A 20,214-nucleotide genomic window follows, 5' to 3' on the forward strand; every position below is an offset into this window, starting at 1 on the left:
GTTCAGCTCTACCAACAGGAGATGGGGGGGGGGGATTGTTTGAGAGTGAGAGGAAACTCAGTCCTCCAGAAGAATTGATCACTTATAATTTGATCCACTGCCGTTTTAGCTCCAATTTCTCACGTCGTGTTCACAAACAAAGCGCGTGTAAACTGTAAAAACCGCAGGTGTAAATTAAAACGCCTTGAGTCCTCCTCAAACCCAGCTAGTGTGAAAACTCCTGAGCCCACTACGCCGAGTTCTCCCTGCTAATTGCAATAGTCTGAACCAGGAAGTGCTGCCGCCAGCCAATGGCCTCCGCCGCCAGCTCATGGTTATTCATGAGGCGCGCCAGTCCACTGGTGGAGGCTGACAGGAGGGCGGCGCACAGCGGGAGCTGCCGTGCGGGGTGGTGCGGGGAGTGCGGAGCGTGTGATGCGTAGGGCGAGATGTTGTTTTGTTGTGGCGATCAGCTGAACGTGGCATCGCCGTCCGGTCTGACACAGCAGCAGCAGCAGCGGCAGCAGCAGCGGCAGCAGCAGCGGGCCCCCCACGCCCCAGCACAACCGACAGCAACGCGACTCTGCGTCCACAGCAGCGCCCCACAGCCGCCGCGTCCGGCGCATCTCAACCCAGGAAATGCGGACCTCTGGCCCTTTCGCTTCGGGATAGACGGCTGCAGCGCGCACACCGTAGCGAGCTGGTAAATATTAACCTAAATGTTTCTGCCTGTGCGGGAGTTGGTTTCGGTTGTGCTGCGGTGGCCGCCAGAGAAAGACAGAGAGAGAGAAAGAGAGAGGGGTGAGAAGTTGAGAGCAGATCCCACCCTTTACTTTCCTCTGCTTGATTGTGTGTCAAAGTTGAGCTGCGTGGACTGATTGTAGCGGGTTTGTTTTGTTGATTGGTTGTTTTAACATATGTTGCATGCAGACGAGTTTGGCAGCAGGCAGGGGCAGCAGGTCAGCTGGATTTCGGGCAGCTTGGGTAGCGGCTCCGGGGGCTGAGCGTATAGATGACAGCACATGTCTCACCATGGACCTTCACTCGCTCTGCTCGGTCTTCTTAAGATCCCAGCTGAGGAAAGCAGCGGATCGTATGTCTGCGCGTGTGAAGAAGCAGATCCAGATGGTCCAGCCTGTGAGGTTGTCCAAAGAGGGCTGTACCGTCACTTTGTGGATTTGTACAGGATGACATCATGCTTCCACTCTGCTGGTCTGCCCTTGTAGTGTAGATGGGCTAAGCCTTTGGTTTTGGTTTCTCTTTACATTATGAGATAACGGTGTTGCTTTTGCTGGACTTGTTGAGCATGCAAATGAACCTCCAGGGAGGATTTTCAAGACTAAACCCCAGAAATAAAGCTTCATGTGAACAGATTTGCAAACACGTTTTAAAAGCAGTGAGAATAATTTGTTTATTGAGCATCTAAATAAATTACAATGTCATTGAAAAGTTCCTTTTATTTCAGCACTCAAAGTGATTTGGATTACACATGGTTATATTTACTTGCTTGCTTACCTACTGCTAATGAAAACCCGAAATTGCAATTTTTCAGAAAATGTTATAGTTACTAGTAAAAAATGATTTTGTATCTTGAGATGTAAAAAGCATGTACAATATGTGCACTCAGGTTTTGGTGGGTTTTCCTTTTGCATTGATGGAGTTAACACCCTGTGGCTCTGCTGAATTGCTAAGGAAGCTTTTTTTTAGGAGCTTCCTTCATTAGGTCTGTTATCGCTCATTTTGCTCATGACAAGACTCCATTGGTTCTCTGTTGGGTTTAGGTCAAGAGAGTATATCAAGTTGCATTTATTTATATGAATTTTACACATTGAAGTTGGACGTAAAGCCAAGTGGATTCTGCGCCTCTCCACTCTTAATCCAAACTATAAGATTGCGCTAGAGTTTACTTTCATAATAAAAGTAATACAAATCCTGTCCGTTTTCCCCAGGTGAGACTATTCTGACATTGTCCCCGGTTCAAGGCTTAGCACCTGGAATGCAGTTGCAGCACGTCTCCTGCATGTGTGTGACGGCTCTTTATTCATGACTTCAGCCACAGTCCACTCCCTGTGAATCTCTCCCAACCTTTTGAAAAGTCTCTTCTTCCCAACCCTCACATGGATGTGGTCAAGCGTCCTGCCACGACTGTGACCACACTTTTTTCTCCCACGCTGTTTTGCTTCCACTCAACTTTCCATGTTCTTTGATACTGAACCCTTTGAACATCCAACCTTTTTAGCAGTGACCTTTAGTGACGTATATACTCCTTGTGCACAGAGTTACTGACAACTGTAAAGACAGCACATTTTTCTCTGGTTGTGTAAGCCTTAACATGACATTAGCTTGACGTTTATCTAGTAAAAATCTTGTTGGTGATATGCAGTAGTTTTGATTTGGGCTTTTTATTAGCTGCAATCCGCAATTGTTAGAAATAATCTCCCTGTGTGTAAACAAGTTGCATTTATTTATATGAATGTTACATTTTTGACTCACACAGTCGTCCTGATGAAGTTCCGCTTTTTTGGACACCCATCGCTACCTTTATTGTTATTTTTAACTAGAAAGTAAAGTTATGTGCCACCCAAATTATGTATAAATTAAATAAGATTTTAGCATTGAGTTGAAAAATAACTAATTATATAGGGTTAATAGTTCTGGTTTATACAGGTAGAGTGGCACTATTAACATGATATAAACTGAGGGGATGTTAAGAATCTAAAAACCTGGAGCAGAAAAAACATTTAGGCTATTTCGAAAATATATACCTGTCCAACAACAAAATGTTTTACTCAGAAAAAAAAACATTTTACGTGTTTTTGTTTTGCACGATTACCACAAGGATAATCTATTTGTAAACCATAATTCAAGTGGTTACCTGTTGATTTCGGGATCCTACGCAGAAGCTTAGTTCACTTATAACTTGGGCCGGCACTGGGTAATATCATAATTGACCATCTGATATTGTGAGATAATTTGATGGTAAGATTAGTTGATTGTTTTCAGATGTGACCTGTAGATTGTTTTATTTGAAAAGCTTGAATGTACAGCTGCACGTCATATTGATGGTTCACTTATCAGAATGCACACAAAATATGTTCTCCCTTAGAGATGGGGTGGGGTGTTGACGTTTATTTGGCTGGAAAGAATTACTGAGACATTTCCAAAAAGTTTAGATGCTCTTGTGGGCACACTGAGTATGATATTAGGATTAAAAGAAGGGAAACTAAGACTTCCATGGTATGGTGGAAGAGAAATGTTTACTTCCAGGGAAAGATGCGTCATAATTTGTGCATTCCCATGTGAAGACAGGCTAACTTCAAGGATGACTAAGAGCGTCTTTGACTTTGGCTTCGTCAGTGTTTCGTTTTTCACACACAGGACAGTGACAAACAGTGGGTTGCCAGGTTGGAGGACCAAGGACAAAGCCAAAGATCATGTGATCTAGCAAGGTTAGCTGGAAGAGGGACAAATCAGATGAAATTATGTTGGTATAACTTATAACAGCTTGGAGAGCAGAATAAGACTTCCTTTTTGGATAAGAACCCTCTCCCATCTGTAAAGCACAGTGGTGGTAGAGCTATGATTTGGATATGTTTTGTTTAGGTTATCAGTTCATCTTTTGATCACTGATGGGGAAAAAAATTTACTCTTGCAACTCGGTTCAAAAGCACAACCTTTAGACTTAAAATGTCAATTTTTTTTTATCTCTAATTCTGTTGATCAAGTTAACTACACAAAGTGTTTGTCTAAGTTTATGTAAAAACAGTGCAAGTTAAATCCAGTTTCTCCTTGGAACAATGTCACAAGCTCGTACCTTTTAAAAGCGAAACTAATACAACCACCAGTGATGCTGCCGTGTCATTTTCTCCCTTCGTGTCCCTTACTGTCATAGTTTAACCCACAGACCAAAACATACTGAGTGTAACGTTGAAGGGCCACGAATGGAGAGAAACCAACATGTAATTATTGCTTATTGAATCAGCACTAAGCAGCAGCCTTGCAGTGCTCTTCTTCGGCCTGGGCCACCACTACTTGTGCTGCTGGCTGAAGAAAGACACTTGGGAGTCCCGGGGGGAGGGTGGGGTGGGCCCACTTCTCCATTTCCATGCAAATAGGAAAGATTGTATAATGGCCTGAATGGATCCTGCTCGTATACTTTGACCCAGCAGCTGCTGCTATTATTTTTATGGCTGACAGAGATGGAAGTTAAAACTTTTCTGCCGGGCTTACTTTGAAGTTAGTTTTACTACTTTGTAGCGTGGCTGAAATAAAAGCGGGATGCTCTGTAAGAACAACTGCTAACGTTAAAAGCTGGGACTAAACTTGATTGTTCATACGAACCCGTCAGTCAACAGCTTGGCAGCGACAGTTTCATTACAAACTGCACTGGTATTTACTGCTGCAGAAACTTGCACAACGCAATTTCTCAGGTGTAGCTTAATGAAAACAGAAGTCTGTCATGACTGATTAGTGCATGATTCAGCCAGACATGCCCATCTGTTGTTATTTGACTTTTTTCCCACTGCCACTAGTAGCTACAGATCAAAACAGGTCTTGTGAAGTGTCTTGCAACAGTAGTCACTATTCAGTCCATCATCTAAAACTGTGTGCTAGAGCGTAGTCTACCGTGGCTGCATTAATTAGAGAAACATCCAGGAGGTGAACTCTGGAGGAGCTGCAGAGATCCAGATCCAGAGATGTCCTTGGAGGAACAGCTGTCAGTCATGCAGTCAAAAAAATCAAACAAATCTGGAATTTAATGCAAATGGAATGGAAGAAATGAAAGCAACGTAGAAGAAGTGACAAACACGTGGACCCACATGAACCACATGAGGCATTTTTTGAGTTTTATGTCATGTTTTAATGCCATTCCATCATCAGAAACCTTACCTGGAGTGTTGCTTTGATTCTTCCCTGGATGCTTGCGAAATCCTTGAATTTTCTGTGAAAGTATTTTGGGGGCTGCCTGAATGCTTGCTTCCACAAAGCACCATCTATTTCCACACAGCTCCTCCTCAGAGCTGCGGTTTTCAACCTAGCTTCGTCTCACAGAGTACTCCTCAGCCGCACCTTCCCCACTGAGCTCCACAAGACTAGTGGCAGCAGCAATTAGCAAACACCTGCCGGGACTGCAAGTCAGCAGAACTTATTGAACCTAATCTACTTCTCAGTGAAACGCTCCTAAGAACAGTAGCAATTGACATCCCGGAGGAGCATTGTCGCGATCACTTGCTGAAGGTGGAAAGTCGGAAAGAGGAGCAGCTTCTTAAAGAGACAGAGGCCAATTTCAAGCCGTAAGATTACAAAGTCAATTTTCTTTTTAAGTCATTGTTGATAGATACAGAATCTTTTTTAACAACTGAAGGCAACACAGTTACTTGACTGTGCTATAAAATGCCACTATGTGCTAGGAAAATACATAAAATCTCTCCTTTAGACTTTTTTGCCTACATGCAAATATTGCGTGGTGAAAAACTAACCCTGCACACACTGTCCCATTATGAAACACAGTGGTGGCTGCATCATTCTGTACGGCTGCTTTTCATCAGCAGGGAGAGAGAAGCTAGTCAGCGTCGATGGGAAGATAATTTGGAACCAAATCATCATGTGTAGGAAGACTTGAAAATGTATCCTTACAGAGCCTCTCTGTTCAGTCTACATGTTTGTATTTTATTTTACAACAAAGAATGAGCACGTTTACTCTCTAGATATGGAGAAATGTCCGTAATACACCCCCAAAAACCCATTCAGGTGTATTTGCGGAACAGAAGTGTTTCTTGAAAATGTAAAAAAAAAAAAAGAAAAAAAATCACCAAGGGGTATGAGTACTTTTCTTCAAAGCCTTTAATAGTAAATGGGGGTTGGATGTGAAGCCTGATGACTCAAATGTAAAGAATTGCAACTGGGAGGGAAGTCTGGGAAGGATGGGGCTGTATTTGGAGCAGATAGTCAGACATGACTCCCATTATGACTGTAAAAAAGCTACTAATGATCAGACTGGAGCAAAGAGTCAGCAATTCATCTGTTCTTATTTGTCTGAATTCTTGATGCAGAAGTGTAGTCTCTCTTTTAACATGTAATATTAATATCCTGCTGTTCATTATTTGCTCCACACATTCTTCAAAGTGCTAAATGGCATGTGTGAGCCTGTTGAAGTTTTCATTCGGTGTCAGAGGCTCAGTAAGAATGATGGCAATGTATATATATATATATATATATATATATATATATATATATATATATATATATATATATATATATTAAAAAGAAAACAGTGACACACACCTAAGTCATAAAATCCCTCTTGGTGGCAGGCTGAAACCTTTTGATGTCCATGCTGTCGCTAATTAATCCTTTTCGGTAAAGCGCTGTTGAAGAATAGACCCACTGTTGTGCTGGGAGACCGGACTGAACCAGGAACAAGACATTGGATACACATTTACACGAGCACACAGTGCAGAGCGGAGGCCAAGAGTGCCATTCTGGCAGACACACAAGTGTCCCACTAGCCTAATAATCTTATTCCTAGGCATGCAGGGTGCTCCGAGCTGGTGCTTTATTAAGACCGGTGGAGGTTTGTGTGTAGGATATTTGTATCAAATTGTGTTAGGGGTGGGGGAGGTGGTGGGGGGGCGGGGGGGGGGGGTCAGTTTTCTGTTCGCCTCTTGCTCAGCCCAGGGTGTTGGCTGCCTCTTGAACTGCAGATTAAGTTTCAGTGTGTGTGCCATGGGCCGGTGTCTGGATGTGTGGTCCAGCTCGGATGCCTGGCCTGCTACCATGCGTATTTGCCCGGGGTTATGTAACTATGAATGCACACAACGATGTACGTAGCAGCGCATGTTCTGCAGGATAGAGGAGCTCATAAAAAAAAAAAGAAAACGGACGGCTGTTCATTCACACACACTCCCTTCATAAGAGTTAATCATTACCTAGTCCTGCACAGTCAGTACCCGGCTGGAATGTTAGCGAGTTTGCCGTTTGTGATGGCACTCGCTCTCCAAAACAGGCCGCATGTTTGTTACATCAGAGAAGTGCCAACTTTTTCACCAGCCCATAAGTTATGCAATTGTTGCCTGATTTATATTTTGCATTGTTCTCTTGTGTACGTCTTGTAATCCCTCTGTTTTCTTCTTATGGCAACACTGAGGGCACGTTTTTGCACATTGGCTGGCGTTGTGAAACTGTTTTTGTTGTTGTGTGATTGTCAGCCTCTGCGCTGAACACCGCAGGTATGTTTGGAAAGGGATAGGTCACGATATCACTTGTGAGATTTGCGAAACTTGAGGGTGGGGGGGAACTCACGAGACCACGAAAAGTCAAAGTTTTTAAAGAGTTTCAGAATAATTTTTTGAAAGAGCCAATTATAGTGCCTCTTGAATGGGATTAACACAATTTTATTAATTTATTTTTATTGTGGTTTTATATCATAGACCAGCATAAAATGGTGTATAACTGTGAAGTGGAAGGAAACTGATGTGTGTTGTTTATAAATTAAAAAATAAATAAAGTGCGGTATGCATCATGATGACTTTAAAGAACAAACCAGATAGGTCGGAGGTTAAATTGTGGAGCAGTTTAAAGCAACATTAGGCGATAAAACAACATCCCAAGCGTTCTCACACAGCACTGTTCAATCCATCGTCCCAAAATGGAAATTAATACTGTGAACCGATCAAGACATGGATGCCGACAGGTCAAGGAATGGAGTGAAACAAGAGGCAGCCAGAGACCAATGGTAACTCTGAAGGAGCAACAGGGATCCACGATTATGTACATGACCTCTATTTATCATGCACACCACGAATCTGGTCTTTATGCAAGAATGGCAAGAACACAGCCACTGTTAAAGTAAAGCCATAAAAAGTCATGGTTGGAACCCAACCATGAGTAAAGCACATGTGACTGCTCCAAGGAGTTTATTACCTACAAAAAAAAACTTGAGTTTGAGGTTCACATATACCCTCAAGCAGGTCAACAACCCTAAGGCGGAATGAACCAAATTGAGAATTTGTGGCAAGGCTTGAAAATTGTCACCCAGAGATGCTATCAGCTCAACATGATCTATTTGCTTAGGCTGAGCTTCACATATTTTACAAAGATCAATTAAACAAAGATTTAGTGGAGACATACCCTGAAGACTTTCAGCTGGAATTGCAGCTAAAGGTGGTTCCACAAAGAACTTGGTTCGAGGCGGTTATAAGATAATTGCTGCACAAAGTTGTTTTAACTGGATTTACTTTCTGTTGATGAAACTCCTATGAGCTGCATGTCAAAAGTTGTTTCCCTGTAACACGAAAAGACAAAAAAAAAAACATGGACAGGCTCAAAAGGGTGTTAAAACTTTAGTAAAGCTCTGTAACCTTGCAGGGCTGCACATTGTCATGGAAGATGCAGTCTTTTGTTCTGCCTGGTGATGCAGAGGAGGTATTATTTTTCAGAACAGGATATCACTTCCTCTTCTAAATCTCAAGCATTCCTGCTCTGGGTCCCTTGGCACCTCTCGGACCACGCCCTTTGACAGACAGGGTCTCTATGCAGATCACAGTCTCCAGATGCTTCTTCACAACCTTAATCTGTGCTCATTAAGCAAACACCTGCAAAGAGGGCAGCTGTTTACCTTTGGTCTAACTTCCCTGAAATCCCCTGGCTGCATCATCCATTAGGATCTTCATCTGTTTGGTTTTATAGCATTAACACGGCAGTGGCGGTGCCTGCAGAACTTCTTAACAAAGGAGAGAAAGAGGCAGGAGTTCTGATTGTATTGTTTAAATTTAAAGATGTTTATTTTTGTTTAGCTTCTTCAAAATCCAGCTCCACTCCACTTCTCTCTCTCTCTCTCTCTCTCTCTCTCTGAAGGAGCCGTATGTTTCAGCGTGTTACGGTACCCCTGCAGAAACTGCAAGTGAGGATTGGAGGGGATTTCTGCTCTGTGGGAGGCTAAGAGAGCTTTCGGAGTAGAAATCCTCCCAACCTTGCTGCGGATCTGCCGAGCAAATCAAGGCGGCAGGCGATGCTCCGGTGCAATCCCCCCTCCCCTCTCCTCCCCACCCCAGCCGAGCTTCTGTCGCTGAGGCAGGGAGGCTGAACTAACCCCACGGATCCAAAACCAGCAGCTCACCGCCCCCTCCTTCGGCTGTACGTTTTTAAAAGCCCTGAGAAATCCGTGGAGCAGCCTTCAATAAAATCCAGATTTGTTTTGTCTGACTCTTGGTACTGGCAGTCTGCTGCGTGCCGTGTTCAGCCTTGAGGAACAGTCTCTTACCTGTGGGGCCTTCGGGCTCTGAAGTGTGGAGGCTTACAGGGAGCTCAGAGGCCAGCTTCTTGTTATTTTTTTCGGGGGCGAGACTGCAGTCTGATCTGTTGACTCACAGGATATTATGGCGTTAAAGTTTTATCCTTAATGCTTGGACTTGCATGTACACTACCCGGCAAAGGTGGTCATTTTCCTTCCCCTTTTTAAAGGCATTTTGTCTCATTACAGCACCTGACTTTTGTATATGTCATTGCAACTTGATGCGACAATAGCTAATAACTGTAAAGTGAGGGTAAATTATAATTACTTGTGAAAATAGAAATTCTGAAAAGTGTGGCATGCATTTGTATTCAGTCCCCTTTAATCTGATACCCATAAATAGAGCCCTGTGCAATCAGCAAATGAAGGGAAACCCTTAAAAAAATATATAATCATTGGAGCTGTACAAGAAGTATAAATAATTTTCCTAGGTATGTTCATATGTTTGCCCTGCGACAGACTGGCGACCTGTCCAGGATGTACCCCGCCTCTCGCCCGGAACGTTAGCTGGAGATAGGCACCAGTACCCCTCCCGACCCCACTGAGGGACAAGGGTGTTCAGAAAATGGATGGATGGATGGATGTTCATATGTTTTTGGCTCTTGTAGAAAGTGTGGCCCAACATTGTCAGTGAAGGCCTAGAGAAGAACACCTCTTTTTTATCCATCCATCCATTTTCTTACACCCTTATCCCATTGCGGTCAGGAGGGTCACTGGTGTCTATATCCAGCTGTCAACGGGCGAGAGGCGGGGTCACCCTGAACAGGTCGCCAGTCCATCGCAGGGCAACACAGAGACAGACAGTACAAACAGCTATGCACACACTCACACCTAAGGAGAATATAGAGAGATCAATTAACCTGACAGTCATGTTTTTGGACTATGGGAGGAAGCTGGAGTACCCGGAGAGAACCCACCCATGCACAGGGAGAACATTCAGAAAGACCCCAGGCTGGGAATCCAACCTGTGACCTTTATGCTGCAAGGCAACGGTGCTACCAACTGCGCCACCGTGCAGCCCATCACCTCTTTTTATATGCTGTTAGCTATCCAGCTGTGTGGTCGACTGCCATCAGCGTGGAAGCTCTTATTTTTTTTTATTTCCTCCCTGAAAAAGCAGACAAACTCCACAGATTTTCATCCGTTTTTGCTACAAAAGAAACGTGTGATCATTGTTGTGGTTTCGTGTTGGTCCTGATGCTCTGCTGACATCCTGTCTGAGGTTGGAAAGCTGCGCTCAGTAAGCCTTTGGGTTTTGCACTTGTCTCCTATTTTGATGTATGTTCACTGCAAAGGAAGATGCACTTATACATGATTTGTCTGAGCACAATCTGTACACTGTGTGTGTTTGCACAGCATGTTCTGTGGCTGTTTATGTGACCAACGTTTCTGCTGATCGCTTCATATTCCGGGCCCTGAGTTTGGGTGTCTGTTTCATCTAATTAAAGGTCAATATTTGCATGAGCATTCCTACAAACACGTTTCCTGCAGAGGCTCGGGTTGGAAAGGACACAGGCTGCCCCTGTGCTTTAAGAATCAGACTGGCTGTCATGTTCTGACGTAACATCCTGATGAAAATGTTTGTGGTCTGATGTTTTTTAAAGAGTCTGAACTCATCTTGTGCACACGAGACCATTAAAGTAACATTACTGGGGAATGATGAAGTTCTAAATTATGCGCTTAGCAATATGATGGTTTTAAACTTTAGTGTCCAAATAGGGTATTTGAAAGCAAGAAATTGAGTTGGAGGAGAAACAAAACGCAGATTGCAGGAGTCAGGCAGTCAGGCCTCATGCATTGATTGCAGGAAGTGTAATAACTCATAGCTAATCTGAGCCATCAATTATTTTTCAAGACTGTTAATGTCAGGAGAGTAAATATACATCCAGTTCACAAGACAAGAAGATATAATACAGTACATGTTTCATAAGAAGGAGAATATTTTTTTTTAGAAATCCACAGACCTGTACTTTTTATTTCATTTTAAAATTATTGAGTCAGTTACAAACTGTTCAATGCAGTCCAGGGCTGACTGGTCCATATACTGAGGTTCCTTATTTTCGTCTGATTTAAGTTAATCCAAATGTTGAAAAAAGGTTTTGAAATGCATCCATTTTGTGTTTTTACAAATTTCGAACTAGGTTTTAATAATCACTGTCGAGAGTAAAATTATTCAGTTTAGTCAAACATTTTTTGAAATTTTGAGCTCCATATGATCAAACGCAGTCCAGATTTTTTTTAAAACTGTGAAGGAAACGTTTAGTTTAGCACAACTTAGGAACTATGAAGTCGTTTACTGGCTGAAAATCTGAAATTTAAAGCTTTATTTCCATACCCAATTTTCAGTAATTAATTCAGTAATGCATAATTATCTGGACTTGGAAAATGATAAAATCAAATTTCAGACAGGTCAAGACTGAAACTGGATATTCTGATCGGTCAGTTTAGTTAGTCCAACTGTAAGAAGATTTTATTTATTTATTTTTTGCATTGTAATTCATGTATATCTTGCCAGTTTTAAACAATCAATCCTTTGCTCACACTGAATTTAGTGAACTACAAACCAAACCTCAATAGTGCCAAAATCTAACCAAGTGTCTATGGTGGTAAAAACCCAACAATAGAAAACATGAATGAAAGTAAAACCATTACTAAAGAGAAGTTAGTGTGATAATTTCACCGCAGCCACTCCTTACTCAAAGTGCAGACTTTTTTTTTTTCTAGTTGTTGGAGTGTTTTCTGTCTGAGTCAAACTTTTGCAATGGATTATTGGTACTGAAGAACACTTTCATTTCTCAGAGAAATGTTGAAGGTTTGACACATTCAGTGCCTTCTTTGTGCCTGAAAAGCCTGGTAGCCGCCATGCAAACACTAGACTTTAATGAAGATTTTCTTTTTTACACATGTTAGAGATTTACAGCTAAAAATATGTTGAAGTGTACAATTATTGACCATCAATTCTTATTGAAGTTCTTATTGTTTAAATCTTAAAGTTGTCTGAAAAGAACTAAGAACTGTGCAAGCAATTTTATACATATATAAAAGTTTGACATAAAAAAAATAGAAATCCTTCACTTCAGTGATTAGTGATCTGCAGAAAATGCAGATAATCTGTTAAAGACACTTTAAAAAGAACATTTTAAAAATTATTTTAAGTGCCACAGTCTCACACATACATACACTGTCTGCAACATGCATTCTCTGCAAACTTTTGCACCCCTGGAGAGGATCCCCTCTACTCCCCCCTAAACCCCTGCCCCCCCACCTCGCCTCTTGCAAGAGCAAAACCCCCGAAGTTGCTGACACAGACTCACGGAGCGTAATTGAGAAAATAAACAGATGATGAGGGGATGATGGGGGGAGAGTTTGCCTCTCATCGTGGGGCTAAATGTTTATCTTCTGCTGCTAGATGTTGAAGGCAAGGTTTTCATCTGCCTTTGATTTCCAAAGATGGATAAGGTGCTGAGGATAAACTAAGAGAAGGTAAATAGTTAAGGTTTGCGTGGCAAAAAAAAAAAAAAAACAAATAAATAAAAAACATAGAATCTCAAATCTTCGGTTTTAGTTTCCTGTTAATTTTTTTTCTTGTAGCTTTTATGTTTCCTCTAACTTTGTTTTTGAACTCCCCTCGGCGATGGATGAAGCCCAAAACCTATCCACTGGATTTTCAGATTTAACTTTACTGATGAGAAAAAGGCTCCTAAAATTCAATCTGCCTGCAATAAAATGCAACACTTTGTTTGGACTGAACAGTAGCATGATTAAAAATCCTCTAATCAGCTTTGCTGGCAAAAAAAAATCATTTTTCAGGTCGGACGACTGTGCTTCAGGCCCCCGGAAAGTGGCAAACTTTAAATGAATCTTCAACAACTTTCACTCCAGTAAACGATGTGGTTAGCAGAACCTGGTCAAAGTTTACATGTATAGCCTTTTTTTTTTTTTTTAAATATGTATTTTCCCAGAATCAAATGTTGAGATTGTGCAGTCGACGTGTATGAATAAGAAATTCTCCAGATTTAATAGTGGTTTCAACAAGGAGCCACTGAAAACCAGACATTTTAGAATGGATTGACGAATGGATCCATGATTGGATGAAGACATGGATGGACATATGAATGGAAAATGAATGACAGGATGAATGTCTCGTGAGTAGAAGATGTATTATAGAAAGATGGCTGCATGGACGTAACAACAGACCAGTAATTGTTTGTTTCTTCCTAAACCTTCCCTTGCTGTTATCCTCTCCTCCATTGGAGTGATGTTTACTCGTCTTTAACAGAACCTGCAGCTATTTAAACAGAGCAGGTTTTACTGCTCTGTAACATGTCTCAGTATTAGTTGGCGACACGAGGCAGTAAAATTCAATGGGCTGGGTGAAATGAATTGTGCCATCAGTTAGCCATAGCTGCTCTAACAATAGCTATGGAGCGATATTGCATATGAAGCTTCCTGTAAGAAGCGCTTCCTCTTAGTCCAAGGAGTTAGATTGCTTTAATTATGTAATCCTGTCATTGTCAGCCGCCTCGATCGGCAGTCAGTGTGTTTGTGTCCAGGTAGTCTGCCGCCTCCTCCCTCTTCCCTGTGTTGCACTGTCAGCACGCCACGAGGGAGAAAAAGCCAGCTTAGTCACTGCATTCAGTTTTTCATCAACACTCTGCAACTTTAATATGCTTAATGGCGCTGCCTTCGCCCTGGTGTCAGCTGATTGACAGCTTGCTGGGCCAGGGGGATGGTATAGTGGAAGGACATGCGGTGCTCTTCTCTGGCTCTGGCCAAGACGTGATTTTTCACTCTGACAACTGCAGCCACAAGGACACTACAGGCTGGTGCACACCTGGCAGCGAAGTGGGCTTTTATTTCTGTTCTCTGTTATCCAAAAGACTCCTCGTTTCTTCTTCTCCATCTTCAGAGAGCCTCAGTGTGGGTATAGCTCTCATTGGGATTCTTTCTGAGCATCGTTGCGTCAGAGCAGCGGCGGCGCTGGATTCCCACTCATTGCCCCTGAGTAGGGTGTCCATTACAGTGGGAGTGGCCAAATTACACAGCGGCGGGAGATGGGAGAGGGGAGCCCTGGTGAGAACTGTGTTGTGAGAGGACAGGAGAGTTGACGGGTGTAAAGTGGAGAAATCAATTCGCTCCAAGCAAAAGAGCGTGAAACACACAAAGGCATTGTTGCCTTGGTGTGAAGAAGCATGTTTTCAATATCAGCCTTATGACCATCTTTGCAGTAAGGTTATAAATCCTGAATTAAGTTGTTACGGTTAATGCTGCTGCAATTTTTTTTGTTTTGTTTTTCCTTTTTCTGTCAGTGCAAAAGCATAATGTGTCTTTGTCAGCCTGTGGGATGGATGGTCTTGTGAGAGCGAGCTGTCCCTGTTGTAACAGTATTTCTTTCATTGGCCGTAGCCTGTGTTTTCCCTCGCCCGGTCCGTCATGTTCTCAGCATCTCCAAAAAACAAGTCAGACGTCGGTTGCTCAAGAGATGAAACCGTGGAAGTGGCGGTTCGCTTCGTTGGTGTCATCAGGGTTTCACCTCATCAATCCCTGTAATGCAGTGTATTACCTTTCTGTGTAACTTCTCTGTTATCAGATTATCTTCTGTGCAGTTTGTCACTCTGAACAGACTGCTATATTTAGTTTTGTTTCTCGTTTGCCACACCTTTTATACTTTGGTTTAGCACAGGGGTCTACTGCCCTGCAACTTTTAGATCCATCCCTGCTCCTACACACCTAAAATCACTAGACTGCATCATCAGCTCACCCTCAAGTTTGGCAAAGCTATGTAACGAGCCATTAACCCTTTCATGCATAGTGGTCACTACAGTGGACAGCTGTCTAAAAGCCATTTTCTTGTGCTTCTTGTGGATTTTTATGTTATAAACTCACACAAAACACTGAAGTGGACACTAATGCATCATAAAATACTCTATCAACTACTGGCCATCAGCTGCAAATGCAAGAAATAAAATATTTTAACATAACATTTTTTTTCCTACTTTTTTTTATGCCTTAAGAAAATCCAAACAATTTGGAAAGAAATCTTGACACAAAGGATCATAATCCATGCATGAAAGGGTTAATTTGATTCAGGTGTGTTTTAGCACATTAAAAATGAAACACCAAAAATGTTTTACTGAAAATCTTTCTAACCTTTTAAACAGAAGACACGCCGATTCTCATGTCTAAATATATCAGTAAACACTGCTTTCACAGTTCTCCGTTCAGACATCCATTGACAACCTGCCAAACCACAACGAGCAACACAAAATCTGGCGGTTTTCAAGTCTTGGTCTAAGAGTTTTTGCTTGTAAATAAGTTGGTGTGTGTTCAGAGAATTTTCTGTGTTTACAGAGTTTTGCTCCAATTACAGTATGTATGTGCCTGCAAGCACGCACACACACACACACACACACAAATGCATGTTTGTGTTGCTATCTTTGTAGGGACTTTCCATTGACTTCCATTCATTTCTACAGCCTAAACCTTACCTTTACCCTTTTCCTAACCCCACCCATCACATACCTAACCCTAACCAAAACTCAATTCATACCTTAGCCCTAAATCTGACCCCTGACCCCAAAACAGGGTTTCCCCTTGTGGGGACCAGGCTCACGTCCCCACAAGGAGCAATTGATCCCCACACCGTAGTATATGTCAGGAAAATCGTCCCCACAAGGTATTACAAACACACACACACACACACACACACACACACACACACACAGCTTGTCGTTTAACTCCCCCGTTGCCGCATATGTTCTAATACTGGTAATCTGTGACAATGTGCACAGCTGAAGGATTTGCAGCCCGTATTCAGCATCGGTAATGAACAGGAGTGAGGCACCAGATTAGATTTTTGACATATTCCAAATAGACTTTCTCCTCTTGCTTTGACTTCTCACTGGAGGGCACATCTTTCCATTTGTTTAAATTTTTGCAGGTTCAGCCTTATGACTTCCTTGTCAGCTTTTCACGATTCTCTAAATGAGTTTCTATAGCTTAGAAAAATTCTTTCGAGAGTCGGGCTGTGTTAAATTAGATTTGGACAAAGTAGCTGACCTACTGAAGGTGTTGCATTTTCTGACCTCATTACTTGTAATTTTTGCATAGCCAGACCTCCTAAGGAGGAGCATTACTGGTCAAACATGAGCTGTTATCCTTTGTGGGACGAGAGAAGATACGCTTCTAAGCATGGATGTACACATGCATGCATATTGCATCTGTAAAATGTTAAAACGTGTCAAGATTTTGTCGGCTCTAACCACAAAGAAATATTGCTCTTTGTTATTTATTTTGGTAGTATGTTTCAGAAAGCTAGAAACGGGGGAAAAATAGACATTTTAAAATCATATGTATTCCTGTTTGATATTATTTCATATTAATTATTATGCATCAATTTTGTTTCTGATCATTTTGTTTGGAATTTGACACCAAAGCGAACTTTTTATAAGCTTAGAAATGTTCTATAATGTGTGAAGGGATCTGTTTTCTCTAGAAACTGGATAACTAAAATTGGCACATCGCCGCAGAACAGCCGAGTCAAAAACTTGTTTAACCACGTTCATCATCAAGGCTACTCTGCCTTGTGAAAATCTTTCCTGGAAATTATTCATTTATCACTCAATCCAATTTAAAAGCACTCGTAATTTTTGACAAAAATACACATCCCGAGTTCTTATCGCTATATAACATTTTTTACCCGTTTGAATGTTCTCTCACCTAACATGGACAAACAGCAGTGTTTTTGTATCGGCATCCACCCAGACGTTAATCAGTTCTAGGTGTATGCATCCACCAAAGATATGCTTTCTCTTGAGACCTGAATCAGCTGATCAGCTGAAGCCCATCATCCACACATGTTGACCAATTGTACAGAAATACATTTTATTGCATTTTTTAAAAAAAATAGAGTTTTAATGGAGGTGAAATGAGCTCTTTCACTCTTTGCGTATTTCTTTTCTGATTGATGCTCTAATTCATCCCTTATTGTGTCAAAGTCTGTGATGGATTGGCGACCCGCCCAGGGCGTACCGTACCTCTTACCTAATGAACGCTGGAGGCACAGGCAGCAGATTCAGTCACCTTGGAATGCCAACTGCTTGAAGTTGCTGGAAACTTGGCTCTGTTTTCTAAGTAATTAGCTAATAATTAGTTGCCTACTTGTACATGAAGCATTGAATTTACATGGAAATATGGTGAGGTGATTATTAATTATAGAAAAAAAGGGGGGGGGGCAATGTAAACAGTGACACTGCAGCTGAAAGTTTGGTTTTATTCTAAAGTATTTTTATATCTTATGTTGCCTCAAATGTAATTTCTTAGATATTTTTTAAGTTTTGTCAAGGCTGGGATAGTTAATTAACCATCAATAGAATCATTAATTATGTACCTAGTTTCTTTCACATTGCTATTTTGTCTAGTGACCTGCACTTCTTTGAGGGGGATTATTTCTAGACCTCTAGAGGTAACAGAGGTGTAATGAATTATATGGATTACTATAAAAACCAGTAATGCATGGATTGCATTAAATCAGCTACTATAACAAGAAATAGCAGGAAATCAATTTACTTGGCCACCTATCCTACATTAATGTGCTGATTCCTCTCCATATCTTTTTATTATTCTCTATTTCTCTTTGTCTTCTGCCTTTGCACACTTTTCAGACAGCATCTATTTTCAGCAAAACCTTTTTTTTTCTCTCTCTGTTATATTCAAATGATCAGGCTTGCAGGCAGGATGATGCAGCTCTCAGGATGAGTAGGATGGTAGCAGAGGAAGGAGCAGAGGGGGTGCCTGTGGTTCAGGGAGTTTTTAATTCTCCTAGATCAGATCTTTTCAAGGCAACTACAACTGGACAAAGGCATGCCACCGTTCCTAATATAGGTCAAATTACCTTTTGTGCTTGATAACCAAGAGCACAGTTTATCATTTCACATTATGGCTTTGGTGGTCAGCATATAATTCCCTGGAGAATGTGTTTAAAACACTGGGATTTTTATCGCCCTCTGTAACTGCCTGTGTTTGCAGTGACAATAATTCTTGTTAACATCTAGAAATAAGTCAGTATAGTCAAGTGTGGTCCTGTCTTTTTGTCGAGTAAAACAAACGGAGCAGTTGTTGACACAGTTCTATGTGTCTGCTAACTCAAAGTGGGCCAGTTGGTTCCAGTAGCTTGGGCCATATTTTAGTTACAGTCCCGGCACATTGGGGTTTTCCATCCATGCTTTTAATAGAGGCATGAAAAGTTGGACAGTCACAAATAATCTCCACTCTACTGTCTTGTGTGATGCAATTCAAGCAGACTTGAGTTGTGGTGCAGAAACAGGGCGGTTTATGTCTGGCTGTCACTAAGATTGTGTTATTATAAGCACACGGCAAAAATTGGCTCTAATCGTGACATCATAAACCTCGTGTTTACAGTACAGTAAAACTGTCTCTGCAAGTGAGAACTGTCGATGTAAAAATAAGGTGACCACAGTGTGATTATTTAGGTCTTTTAAGTATCTATTAGCTACCCACCTTCTATTATATTGGGTCGTCTCAGCGTGCTCCAGTAAAATAGCATGTAGTAATCACCAAATAGCCTGGAAAATTCCCTTTATTGGCTTCAAGTTTGAAGCCTTACAGCTGCTGCTGGTTCAAATCCCAGCATGTGGTTTTGCGTGTACCTGTTTTTCTTGACAGCAACAAATGTTTCTTCCCAACAAGAGTTTCTGCAGCACATTTCTACTGTGCTTTCCCAACATGTTTTCAAAAGCTATAATGTTCTGTTGATATGACACCTTAACCACAGTTTCAACCATCACTTGTTTCTAAATATTATGTCTTCAGTAAATTTACACCATCTGGGAATATTTCTGCGTTGTGCAGTTTGCTACAGCCCTTAGCTAACATTAGCATTAGCCTCTGTTTTGATATCACTTGTTGATAATTTAGCTCATTACATATTTTAGTATCACTAATTGTGTGCAGAAAAAGAAAATGTTCTCATGTTAGACCTATCTTGATTGCCATGATATTTAATGAGGTATGCAGCTGTCTGGTGACATCAGAGCACAGCACTGGGAAGGTCACACAGCACAGGCAGACAGTGAGCAACAGAAACTAACAAATGAAAGAGAGAAACTAATACTCTCTTTCATAGTCACCCTAAGTGCAAAAGGAGTTTTAGGTGAAATCCATATTCGTAAAAAGTGAAGCATGCAACGTGAAACTGCTGCTGTGCTACAGTTTGTTGCTGGCTAACCAGACAGTGAGTGGTATCAGCTGGGCTGCTTGGTTGGTTGCTTTAACCTACCATGCTTAGTCTACATCCCCCAGAATGCCTTGCGGTTCTGGATCGGCGTTCAATGAAATGATCAACATTCTTTCAAACAGATTTTCTATTAATATTGATCACCTGTTGGTCACAATAGACATCATTGTTGTTTTTCTGCCCAGCCCTGTGAACCTAGCTTAAGGTTCACATTTGTACAGAATTGTATTATTATGGTGCAGTGTGTTTTTTATCTTGGCAACTGTGTATAAATGATCCACCCGATGCCATTTAAGAGCTGCTTTTCCAAAGTGCCAAGGCCCACGTTTCAAATGGCACAAGTCAGAGCCATTGCATAGAGAGCATGTGTTTTTAATAGTGAAACTCTTCTGTCTTGTCTCGGAGTTTCTCCTGTCCACATGCAGACAGTTTGTTTTCCCTCTTGTGCTGTTACTTTTTCCTCTCACTCCTCCTTTCTCTTTGTATTCACACTCACCTCCACTTCCAGTCAAGTGAATGCATAAACAAAACAGCGAGTGCTGTGTGTATTTATGAATCGGCTTCGAAGAGAGAGCTGACGAGGCATGGATGCTCCAGGAGAGCCTCTGCTGACGGGCCGCTAATGCAGCATGGCAGCGGCGGCTTGACGTGGAGGAGGCAGAGTAAACTTTACATGAACGCTATTTTA

At 41.7% G+C, this 20,214-nt stretch overlaps 1 protein-coding gene across 2 annotated transcripts in view; it reads left to right on the plus strand.

Annotated features, from left to right (window-relative positions):
* Nucleotides 1-352: 352 nt before the first annotated feature.
* The window catches only part of hivep3b (HIVEP zinc finger 3b), a 49,108-nt gene continuing 29,246 nt past the window's right edge, over nt 353-20,214 (plus strand). For both annotated transcript variants that reach the window (XM_015047321.1, XM_015047319.1), the window contains exon 1: nt 353-682. The gene's annotated coding sequence lies outside the window, so the exon portion shown is untranslated. The remainder of the gene's footprint in view (nt 683-20,214) is intronic.

Source organism: Poecilia latipinna, unplaced genomic scaffold, assembly GCF_001443285.1.
Source record: "Poecilia latipinna isolate Pla-1442-1.1 unplaced genomic scaffold, P_latipinna-1.0 Scaffold820, whole genome shotgun sequence".
Classification (NCBI taxonomy): domain Eukaryota; kingdom Metazoa; phylum Chordata; class Actinopteri; order Cyprinodontiformes; family Poeciliidae; genus Poecilia; species Poecilia latipinna.